The sequence below is a fragment of the Arachis hypogaea genome, chromosome 3, assembly GCF_003086295.3.
Source record: "Arachis hypogaea cultivar Tifrunner chromosome 3, arahy.Tifrunner.gnm2.J5K5, whole genome shotgun sequence".
Taxonomy (NCBI): domain Eukaryota; kingdom Viridiplantae; phylum Streptophyta; class Magnoliopsida; order Fabales; family Fabaceae; genus Arachis; species Arachis hypogaea.
Window position 1 is genome coordinate 74,752,112 of NC_092038.1, and position 12,495 is coordinate 74,764,606.

Here is a 12,495-nt window from a genome sequence, read left to right on the forward strand (position 1 = left end):
AAGAACGGGTCCACCTTAGTGATGGCGGCTCTTTCTTCCTCTTGAAGATCCTATGGAGTGCTTGAGCTCCTCAATGTCTCTTCCTTGTCTTTGTTGCTCCTCTCTCATGATTCTTTGGTCTTCTCTAATTTCATGGAGGATGATGGAGTGTTCTTGGTGCTCCACCCTTAGTTGTCCCATGTTGGAACTCAATTCTCCTAGGGAGGTGTTTAATTGCTCCCAATAGTTTTGTGGAGGAAAGTGCATCCCTTGAGGAATCTCAGGAATCTCATGATGAGTGGGGTCTCTTGTGTGCTCCATCCTCTTCTTAGTGATGGGCTTGTCCTCATCAATGGGGATGTCTCCCTCTATGTCAACTCCAACTGAATAACAGAGGTGACAAATGAGATGAGGAAAGGCTAACCTTGCCAAGGTAGAAGACTTGTCTGCCACCTTATAAAGTTCTTGGGATATGACCTCATGAACTTCTATTTCTTCTCCAATCATGATGCTATGAATCATGATAGCCCGGTCTATGGTAACTTCGGAACGGTTGCTAGTGGGAATAATTGAGTGTTGTATAAACTCTAACCATCCTCTAGCCACGGGTTTGAGGTCATGCCTTCTCAATTGAACCGGCTTCCCTCTTGAATCTCTCTTCCATTGGGCGCCCTCTTCACATATGACTGTGAGGACTTGGTCCAACCTTTGATCAAAGTTGACCCTTCTAGTGTAAGGATGTTCATCTCCTTGCATCATGGGCAAGTTGAATGCCAACCTTACACTTTCCGGACTAAAATCCAAGTATTTCCCCCGAACCATAGTAAGCCAATTCTTTGGATCCGGGTTCACACTTTGATCATGGTTCTTGGTGATCCATGCATTGGCATAGAACTCTTGAACCATTAAGATTCCGACTTGTTGAATGGGGTTGGTAAGAACTTCCCAACCTCTTCTTCGGATCTCATGTCGGATCTCCGGATATTCACTCTTTTTGAGTTTGAAAGGGACCTCGGGGATCACCTTCTTCAAGGCCACAACTTCATAGAAGTGGTCTTGATGCACCCTTGAGATGAATCTCTCCATCTCCCATGACTCGGAGGTAGAAGCTTTTGCCTTCCCTTTCCTCTTTCTAGAGGTTTCTCCGGCCTTGGATGCCATAAATGGTTATGGAAAAACAAAAAGCAATGCTTTTACCACACCAAACTTAAAAGGTTTTCTCATCCTCGAGCAAAAGAAGGAAGAAGAGAGTAGAAGAAGAAGAAACGAGAAAGAATGGAATGGCTTTGTGTTCGGCCAAGAAGGGGAAGAAGTGGTGTGTAGGTTGTGTGAAAATGAAGGAGTGAAGATGGGTATATATAGGAGAGGGGGAAGGGTGATGTTCGGCTATGTATGGGTGGGTTTGGGTGGGAAAGTGGTTTGAATTTGAATGGTGAGGTAGGTGGGGTTTTATGAAGGATGGATGTGAGTGGTGAAGAGAAAGATGGGATTTGATAGGTGAAGGGTTTTTGGGGAAGAGGTGGTGAGGTGATTGGTGAATGGGTGAAGAAGAGAGAGAGTGGTAGGGTAGGTGGGGATCCTGTGGGGTCCACAGATCCTGAGGTGTCAAGGAAAAGTCATCCCTGCACCAAATGGCATGCAAAATTGCGTTTTTAGCCAATTCTGGCGTTAAACGCCGGGTTGGTGCCCATTTCTGGTGTTTAACGCCAACTTCTTGCCCTTTTCTGGCGTTTAACGCCAGTCTGGTGCCCCTTTCTGGTGTTAAACGCCCAGAATGGTGCCAGACTGGGCGTTAAACGCCCATCTGCTAGCCTTACTGGCGTTTAAACGCCAGTAGGTTCTTCCTCCAGGGTGTGCTGTTTTTCTTCCTGTTTTTCTTTTTGTTTTTGCTTTTTCAATTGATTTTGTGACTTCTCATGATCATCAACCTACAGAAAACATAAAATAACAAAGGAAAATAGATAATTATAAAACATTGGGTTGCCTCCCAACAAGGGCTTCTTTAATGTCATTAGCTTGACAGAGGACTGATGGTGTTTTTGAGGAAAAACGAATTTCCAACACACAAATCCAACCGGCAAGTGTACCGGGTCGCATCAAGTAATAATAACTCACAAGAGTGAGGTCGATCCCACAGGGATTGATGGATCAAGCAACTTTAGTGGGTGATTAGTTTAGTCAAGCTAACATTTAAGTGAGAATTGTGGCAGCAAAATGTAAATAGCAATGAACTTAAAGTGCAGAATGTAAATAGGCAGGAAGCTTAAAGAACAAGCAATGTAAATTGCAGAAACTTAAATGACAAGAAATGTAAATTGCTTGAATCTTAAATGGGTCAGGGATGTGGGATTGCAGAAATTAATCAAGGAAAAATAAATTGCAACAAGTAGAAGAGCAGAGAATTGATTCAATGGAACTAGATCTTAACAGAAAAGTAAAAATGCCTTGAAGAATTTAAAACAGAAAAGCAATGCTTAAGTTGTAGCAAATTAAAAGTGATTGAAGATCTCAGGAGTGGAGGAGACTAGATAACAAGTCTAGATCTCAAATCCTTCCTTGATCCAACAAGAACAATTGCAAAAGAAATAAAGGAAAGCAAATTGCAGAATCACAGAAGAAGAAGAAATGAACAGAAAGTAGAATTCAATTATGCAGAAAATTAAAGAAGAGATCTCAAGGTGAGATTGAAACAGAAGTTCTTCAATTCTTCACCCAAGATCCAAAGCAAGAATGAAAACTAAGAGAGCTTTCTAATGGAGCCCCCCTCCCTTCTGAAATGAGAGTGATGCCTTTATATAGGCTTTTCAAAGTGAAAAATGAAAATGAAATTAAAACAAATTACAAAAATGAAAATCCTAATTTAATTGATCCATGTGCCTTTGAGTCATGTTGAGTGGGTTTTGCTTGCTTTGGATTTGAGGGAAATGGGTCTTGGATGGCCTTGGTTCAATTGGTGAAGATTTGAGTTCAAAGGGAATTTGAATTGAATTTTGACCCATGGGTGTTCCCAGGAGGCTGCCCTGCCCTTGTGGAGGGCAGGGCAGAAAATTGATGCGTGGTACGTGCGTGGTGCGGGCGTGGTGCGGGCTTGGTGTGTGAAGATGCTGCCCTGCCCTTGTGGAAGGCAGGGCAATGTTGCCTTGCATGTGTGTCTTGCGCACTCACTTCCTTGGACCGTGTCATGATGCGCTCCTCACTCCCCTTAGGTGCTTGGTCACTTGAGGAGCAATTTTTCCTTGATTTTCCATGAGGAGCACGACATTGCCCTGCTCTCCAAGAGGGCAGGGCAGAAAATTGAGCGCCACTTTGTTTTGGAGTGAGGCTCCAGCTTCGAGCCTTGGTGGAAGCACTTTAGTTTATTTTCGCTTAGTTTTTGCCCTTAAAGATGCCTCTCGTTCCTGCCTCAATTGTACGCCAAATATGGATTGCTATATATTGTTGGAAAGCTCTGAATGTCAGCTTTCCAACGCAACTAGAAGCACATCAATTGGACGTCTGTAGCTCAAGTTATAGCCCTTTGAAGGAGGCATGGTCATGCTGTGAGCGCCCAGATTTTACCTTAGCGAAATTCTTGCTTCCAACCTCAATGTGCATCACGATTCTGCCCTGCCCTTGGCAAGGGCAGGGCAGTGTGCGTGTTGGCTGCTTCCTTCCTTGATTTGGTCATGGGCCACGCTTTTAAAAGCGTGGCCTAAGGCTCCAAAGTGTACCCCAACTTCAAAGTGTACCCTAAAGCTCTTTTTTTCTCCTTTTTTGTGCTTCTTTGCTTCTTTTTCTTCTTATTTTCTACAAGATTTATAAAATTAAAATATCAAGAAAATCTTCCAATTACGTACAAAAGCATTCAATATTTAAGCACAAATTAATAACAAAGCTACGACTTCTAAATGCTTTGTTTTCAAGTATTACCACTTGATACATAAGCACCACAAGCATTTAATTAGAGGACTTCATTAAGCTCATTTTTCTTTTCTTTTCTTGACTCTCTAATCATTGATGCTCAGAACCTTGAGCTTTGAGGGAGTGCTTTTGCACTTGAGCCTAGCCTTGACTTCTAAGTGTTTTGTTTTCAAGCATTTGGCTTGATACATAAACACCACAAGCACTTAGCAAATAAATTGCCATTGGTACTCAGAGCCTTCAGCTTTCTCATTCTTTCCCTTTTTCTTTTCTTGCTCTTTTTTGCTTTTTTTTTTCAAGGTTTTCATGATTTTTAAAAGATTTCACAAAATGTACTAGATGAGAAACTTCAATTAAATAAAATCCAATGCAATTGAGCAACAATTAATCATACTAGCTTTCCAATACTTGTATGCACATGCTAAAATCTTCTTTAATTCCTTGTTTGTTTATGATCATGATGCTTTATTGCTTTTGAATTCACAAAGCTCAAGTTGGTAGTTATAATGCCACAGCAACATATTATAAATCAAAATTCAAGCTACGCTTATTCATACCACACATGCATACAGAGAATATAAAGACAATCATGCAATTTAAAGTGCTGGAAACAAAGGAGAGGAAAAGGAACTTTACAACCTTGTAGTTCATCTTCATTATTATTGTCCTTTTTCTCCAATTCTTCCCTTTCCCTTTCCAACTTAGAGTGCTTGCTCATCCTCAAGCAACAATTAGAATAATGGCTATGGGGCTAAGATGGATCATGAATGTCTTACACAATGAAATGTTAGTAGCACATGTGTTTTAAGCAAGCAAAAATGAAAAATAACAATCAAGGCACAAGAGACAGCGACATTTGATTGCAAGCATAAGAAGGTGTGCACAATACTTTGCATAAAGAATAAGTGGCACACCAAACTTAGTGTGACACTTTCACTTGGAATTGATGCAAGTATCTAATAGATATTGGAACCAAATTTTGTTGCATAGCAACACCAAACTTAGAATGCAATCATATGTCAATTTTATTTAAAACAAAACTAAATGAAACTGTTGTATGTTAAAGACAATCACCAAGCCAATAATCTGTCATGAATAAAGCTCTCTTGGTAATGTATTAACAAACACAGTAAATAAGCAAACTAAAATGAAAGCATTAAAAACAAAGAATTAACTAAAGTAAACAGAATAATAAAATATCAAACCAAAAGAAAATTAACACTGCAAAGACATTATAGTTATGCAGACAAGTGGTGTTGCTTGAATGAATTGCATAGAAAATAAGTGGCACACCAAACTTAAAATCTTGGTGTGTCACTTTCATTTTTGATTTGATGCAATCATCCAAAAAGATTGAAAACAATTTGTTGCAAGGCAACACCAAACTTAGAATGTAACCATATGCCAATTTATTGAATTTAAGCAAAGCATAGAAAGAAATGTACCTACAGTTGGGTTACCTCCCAACAAGTGCTCTTTTAGTGTCATTAGCTTGACATGTTGCTCTTCACTTTCTTCCTCTTCTTCCAGTTTGTTAAGAGGAATGACCTCAAAGGGGGAGAAGATTCAGCTACTGTCCCTTGCCTTGGCCTTTCCTCAGCAAGCTTCCTTTTGCAAATGGCTTGATTGATCTTGCTTGCTGGATTAGAGACAGAATTGATGCTCTTGTTAGTTGCCTTCACTTCTTTGAATTCAAGACTTGGTTGCTGTGTGATTATTGGAGTGATTTCTTTATCAAGAGCCTCTTGCATTGGTGGTTCCATGAGCTTTTCCTTCATGTACTTCTCTACTTCAGTTGAGTGTGACTTCTCTTGAATGTCTTCCTCCCTTTCTTCTTCATGATTTTCCATTAATGCCTCTGGGAGGGAATCTTTGTGTTTCATTGTCACCTCAAGTGGCTCTTGTAAATGTAGAATCCTTGGCTCATGTCCAAATACTTCCACCACCTCTTCCTTTTTCACTGAAATTTCACTTGACACAGAGGCTTCCTCATCTTGCTTTTCCACTTCCTCACCCACAAATTGGTCTTCATCCTCTCTGTTTGATGGTTCTAAGTTCCTCCTTGTTTGCTCTATGGGCTCATTCATCTTCTTGAGGATGATTTCTTTCCAGGATTAGGGTTGTGTGTATCTTTCCACGAGTTTTCTATGTATTTCAATGGCTTGAAGGTATTCCTCATCTGGTGGTTCAAGAGATGAAAGTTGAGAGTAATTTTGGTGACGTGGATATGTTGTGGTGAAGCTGTGTTGAGGGGTGTGGAATGAGTTGTGTGATTGATGGGATGACTTGTATGGATTTTGGAGGAAACTTTGTGTTGAGGCATAATCAAGTGATGAAGAACTTTCAAATGAGAAATTGGGACGTGAGGGTGAATGCTCTTTCATTCCTTGGTGATACTCCCAGCCACCATTAGAATAATAACTTGAATCATTTTGTGGTGGTGGGAAGTATCCCATATGATTCTCTTGCTCATCTTGTGTCTCTGAAGCAAATCTCCATGAATTGGAGTGCTCAGACTCTGTTAATTCTTGGTGATATTTCCATCCACCATTAGAGGGTGGTGATGGTGGGAAATATCCCGTAAAATTTTGTTTGACCATAAGATGAGTTGAACTCCATTTGTATTTTGTAAATATCAATGAAATTTGAAATTCATGTCACAGAGATAGAATTTCTTAGTGAGGCAATAACTCAAACACCTTGCTATCAATTTAAAACGGAGAACAAAAATAAAAAAATGCTTGATCTAGACTTCTCACCCACTTAATCATTGTTGATCTAATCAATCCCCGACAACGGCGCCAAAAACTTGATGGTGTTTTTGAGGAAAAACGAATTTCCAACACACAAATCCAACCGACAAGTGTACCGGGTCGCCTCAAGTAATAATAACTCACAAGAGTGAGGTCGATCCCACAAGGATTGATGGATCAAGCAACTTCAGTGGGTGATTAGTTTAGTCAAGCTAACATTTAAGTGAGAATTGTGGTAGAAAAATGTAAATAGCAATGAACTTAAAGTGCAGAATGTAAATAGGCAGGAAGCTTAAAGAACAAGCAATGTAAATTGCAGAAACTTAAATGACAAGAAATGTAAATTGCTTGAATCTTAAATGGGTCAGGGATGTGGGATTGCAGAAATTAATCAAGGAAAAATAAATTGCAACAAGTAGAAGAGCAGAGATTTGATTCAATGGAACTAGATCTTAACAGAAAAGTAAAAATGCCTTGAAGAATTTAAAACAGAAAAGCAATGCTTAAGTTGCAGCAAATTAAAAGTGATTGAAGATCTCAGGAGTGGAGGAGACTAGATAACAAATCTAGATCTCAAATCCTTCCTTGATCCAACAAGAACAATTGCAAAAGAAATAAAGGAAAGCAAATTGCAGAATCGCAGAAGAAGAAGAAATGAACAAAAAGTAGAATTCAATTATGCAGAAAATTAAAGAAGAGATCTCAAGGTGAGATTGAAACAGAAGTTCTTCAATTCTTCACCCAAGATCCAAAGCAAGAATGAAAACTAAGATAGCTTTCTAATGGAGCCCCCCTCCCTTCTGAAATGAGAGTGATGCCTTTATATAGGCTTTTCAAAGTGAAAAATGAAAATGAAATTAAAACAAATTACAAAAATGAAAATCCTAATTTAATTGATCCATGTGCCTTTGAGTCATGTTGAGTGGGTTTTGCTCGCTTTGGATTTGAGGGAAATGGGTCTTGGATGGCCTTGGTTCAATTGGTGAAGATTTGAGTTCAAAGGGAATTTGAATTGAATTTTGACCCATGGGTGTTCCCAGGAGGCTGCCCTGCCCTTGTGGAGGGCAGGGCAGAAAATTGATGCGTGGTGCGTGCGTGGTGCGGGCGTGGTGTGGGCTTGGTGTGTGAAGATGCTGCCCTGCCCTTGTGGAGGGCAGGGCAATGTTGCCTTGCATGTGTGTCTTGCGCACTCACTTCCTTGGACCGTGTCATGATGCGCTCCTCACTCCCCTTAGGTGCTTGGTTCGAAACTTGGTGAAAGCACTTGAGGAGCAATTTTTCCTTGATTTTCCATGAGGAGCACGACATTGCCCTGCTCTCCAAGAGGGCAGGGCAGAAAATTGAGCGCCACTTTGTTTTGGAGTGAGGCTCCAGCTTCGAGCCTTGGTGGAAGCACTTTAGTTTATTTTCGCTTAGTTTTGGCCCTTAAAGATGCCTCTCGTTCCTGCCTCAATTGTACGCCAAATATGGATTGCTATATATCGTTGGAAAGCTCTGAATGTCAGCTTTCCAACGCAACTAGAAGCACATCAATTGGACGTCTGTAGCTCAAGTTATAGCCCTTTGAAGGAGGCATGGTCATGCTGTGAGCGCCCAGATTTTACCTTAGCGAAATTCTTGCTTCCAACCTCAATGTGCATCACGATTCTGCCCTGCCCTTGGCAAGGGCAGGGCAGTGTGCGTGCTGGCTGCTTCCTTCCTTGATTTGGTCATGGGCCACGCTTTTAAAAGCGTGGCCTAAGGCTCCAAAGTGTACCCCAACTTCAAAGTGTACCCCAAAGCTCTTTTTTTCTCCTTTTTTTGTGCTTCTTTGCTTCTTTTTCTTCTTATTTTCTACAAGATTTATAAAATTAAAATATCAAGAAAATCTTCCAATTAAGTACAAAAGCATTCAATATTTAAGCACAAATTATCAATTTCTTGTATGAAAAGCATAGAAAAATAGGTATATGATGACATGTCATCAAGGACTCTCATGGAGCCTCACAGGTGCTCAGAGCAATGTTGGAACTTCCCAACACCAAACTTAGAGTTTGAATGTGGGGGTTCAACACCAAACTTAGAGTTTGGTTGTGGCCTCCTAACACCAAACTTAGAGTTTGACTGTAGGGGCTCTGTTTGGCTCTGTTTTGAGAGAAGCTCTTCATGCTTCCTCTCTATGGTGACAGAGGGATATCCTTGAGCCTTAAACACAAAGGATTCTTCATTCACTTGAATGATCAATTCTCCTCTATCAACATCAATCACAGCCTTTGCTGTGGCTAGGAATGGTCTGCCAAGGATGATGGATTCATCCATGCACTTCCCAGTTTCTAGGATTATGAAATCAGCAGGGATGTAATGGTCTTCAATTTTTACCAGAACATCCTCTACAAGTCCATAAGCTTGTTTTCTTGAGTTGTCTGCCATCTCTAGTGAGATTTTTGCAGCTTGCACCTCAAAGATCCCTAGCTTCTCCATTACAGAGAGAGGCATGAGGTTTACACTTGACCCTAAGTCACACAAGGCCTTCTTGAAGGTCATGGTGCCTATGGTACAAGGTATTGAAAACTTCCCAGGGTCTTGTCTCTTTTGAGGTAATTTCTGCCTAGACAAGTCATCCAGTTCTTTGGTGAGCAAATGGGGTTCATCCTCCCAAGTCTCATTTCCAAATAACTTGTCATTTAGCTTCATGATTGCTCCAAGGTATTTAGCAACTTGCTCTTCAGTGACATACTCATCCTCTTCAGAGGAAGAATACTCATCAGAGCTCATGAATGGCAGAAGTAAGTCCAATGGAATCTCTATGGTCTCATTTTGAGCCTCAGATTCCCATGGTTCCTCATTGGGGAACTCATTAGAGGCCAGTGGACGTCCATTGAGGTCTTCCTCAGTGGCGTTCACTGCCTCTCCTTCCTCCCAAAATTCGGCCATGTTGATGGCCTTGCACTCTCCTTTTGGATTTTCTTTTGTATTGCTTGGAAGAGTACTAGGAGGGAGTTCAGTAATTCTCTTGCTCAGCTGACCTACTTGTGCCTCCAAATTTCTAATGGAGGACCTTGTTTCAATCATGAAACTTTGAGTGGTTTTGATTAGATCAGAGACCATGGTTGCTAAGTCAGAGGTGTTCTGCTTAGAACTCTCTGTCTGTTGCTGAGAAGATGATGGAAAAGGCTTGCTATTGCTAAACCTGTTTCTTCCACCATTACTATTGTTGAAACCTTGTTGAGGTCTCTATTGATCCTTCCATGAGAAATTTGGATGATTTCTCCATGAAGGATTATAGGTGTTTCCATAGGGTTCTCCCATGTAATTCACCTCTTCCATTGAAGGGTTCTCAGGATCATAAGCTTCTTCTTCAGATGAAGCTTCCTTAGTACTGCTTGGTGCATTTTGCATTCCAGATAGACTTTGAGAAATCATATTGACTTGTTGAGTCAATATTTTGTTCTGAGCCAATATGGCATTCAGAGTGTCAATCTCAAGAACTCCTTTCTTCTGACTAGTCCCATTGTTCACAGGATTCCTTTCAGAAGTGTACATGAATTGGTTATTTGCAACCATTTCAATCAGCTCTTGAGCTTCTGTAGGCGTCTTCTTCAGATGAAGAGATCCTCCAGCAGAGCTATCCAAAGATATCTTGGATAATTCAGAGAGACCATCATAGAAAATACTTATGATGCTCCATTCAGAAAGCATGTCAGAGGGACACTTTCTGATTAATTGTTTGTATCTTTCCCAAGCTTCATAGAGGGATTCTCCTTCCTTCTGTCTGAAGGTTTGGACTTCCACTCTAAGCTTACTCAATTTTTGAGGTGGAAAGAACTTTGCCAAGAAGGCATTGACTAGCTTTTCCCAAGAGTCCAGGCTTTCTTTAGGTTGAGAGTCCAACCATGTCCTAGCTCTGTCTCTTACAGCAAAAGGGAATAGCATGAGTCTGTAGACCTCAGGGTCAACCCCATTAGTCTTGACAGTGTCACAGATTTGCAAGAACTCAGCTAAGAACTGATGAGAATCTTCCAATGGAAGTCCATGAAACTTGCAATTCTGTTGCATTAGAGAAACTAATTGAGGCTTAAGCTCAAAGTTGTTTGCTCCAATGGCAGGGATAGAGATGCTTCTCCCATAGAAGTCGGGAGTAGGTGCAGTAAAGTCACCCAGCACCTTCCTTGCATTGTTGGCATTGTTGTTGTTTTCGGCTGCCATGTGTTCTTCTTCTTTGAAGAATTCGGTTAGGTCCTCTACAGCGAATTGTGTCTTAGCTTCTTTTAGCTTTCACTTCAAAGTCCTTTCAGGTTCAGGATCAGCCTCAACAAGAACGCTTTTGTCTTTGCTCCTGCTCATATGAAAGAGAAGAGAACAAGAAAATGTGGAATCCTCTATGTCACAGTATAGAGATTCCTTTAGGTGTCAGAGGAAAAGAAAAATAGAAGGCAGAAGTAGAAATTCGAACTTATCAAGAAAGATGGAGTTCGAATTTTGCATTAAGGAATAGTGTTAGTCCATAAATAGAAGGATGTGAAAAGAAAGGAAGCAATTTTCGAAAATTAAGTAAAATATTTTGAAAACATTTTGAAAAACACTAATTGATTTTCGAAAATAAAAGTGGAAAAGAAATCAAGTGATTTTTGAAGAAGAATTTGAAATTAGAAATCAAAAAGATTTGATTGAAAACTATTTTGAAAAAGATGTGGTTAAGAAGATATGATTGATTTTAAGAAAAATGTGATTGAGAAGATATGATTTGAAAAACATTTTAAAAAGATTTGATTTTAAAAATTAATGACTTGGCTATCAAGAAAAGATATGATTCAAACATTAAACCTTTCTCAACAGAAAAGGCAACATACTTGGAATGTTGAATCAAATTATTAATTGATAGCAAGTATCTTTAAAAATGGAAAGAAATTGATTTTGAAAAAGATTTGATTGAAAAGATATGGCTTGAAAAAGATTTGATTTTAGAAAATTTTGAAATCCTGAAAAAAATTTGCATTGAAAACAAAATCTTCCCTCTTGTGCCATCCTGGCGTTAAACGCCCAGAATGGTGCACATTCTGGCGTTTAACGCCCAAAACACTACCTTTTTGGGCGTTAAACGCCCAGCCAGGCACCCTGGCTGGCGTTTAAACGCCAGTCTGTCTTCTTCACTGGGCGTTTTGAACGCCCAGCTTTTTCTGTGTAATTCCTCTGCAGTATGTTCTGAATCTTCAATTCTCTGTATTATTGACTTGAAAAAACACAAATTAAAAATATTTTTGGATTTTTAATAGTGAGGAATAATCAAAATGCAACTAAAATCAAATAACAATGCATGCAAGACACCAAACTTAGCAGTTTGTATACTACTGACACTAATGAGAATGCATATGAGACATATAAACACTCAAGTCAAGAGAATTCAAAGATCAGAGTAAGAAATCATCAAGAACAACTTGAAGATCCTTAAGACACATGAATGAATTCCTGCAATTGACACCAAACTTAAAATGAGACATTAGACTCAAACAAGAAATATTTTTGGATTTTATGATTTTGTAATTTTTTTGTGCTTTTTCAAAAATTAAGTGGAAAAAGAAAATAAAGGTATCAAAATTCTTAATGAGAATTCCAGGAATCATGCAATGTTTAGTCTAAGACTCCGGTCCAGGAATTAGACATGGCTTCACAGCTAGCCAAGCTTTCAAAGAAAGCTTCGGTCCAAAACACTAGACATGGCCAATGGCCAGCCAAGCCTTAGCAGATCACTGCTCCAACAGCAAGATTGATAGAAATCAACAAGCTCTTGTGATGATAAGTTGAAACCTCGGTCCAATGAAATTAGACATGGCTTCACAGCCAGCCAGACTTCAACAAATCATCATGAAACTCTAGAATTCATCTA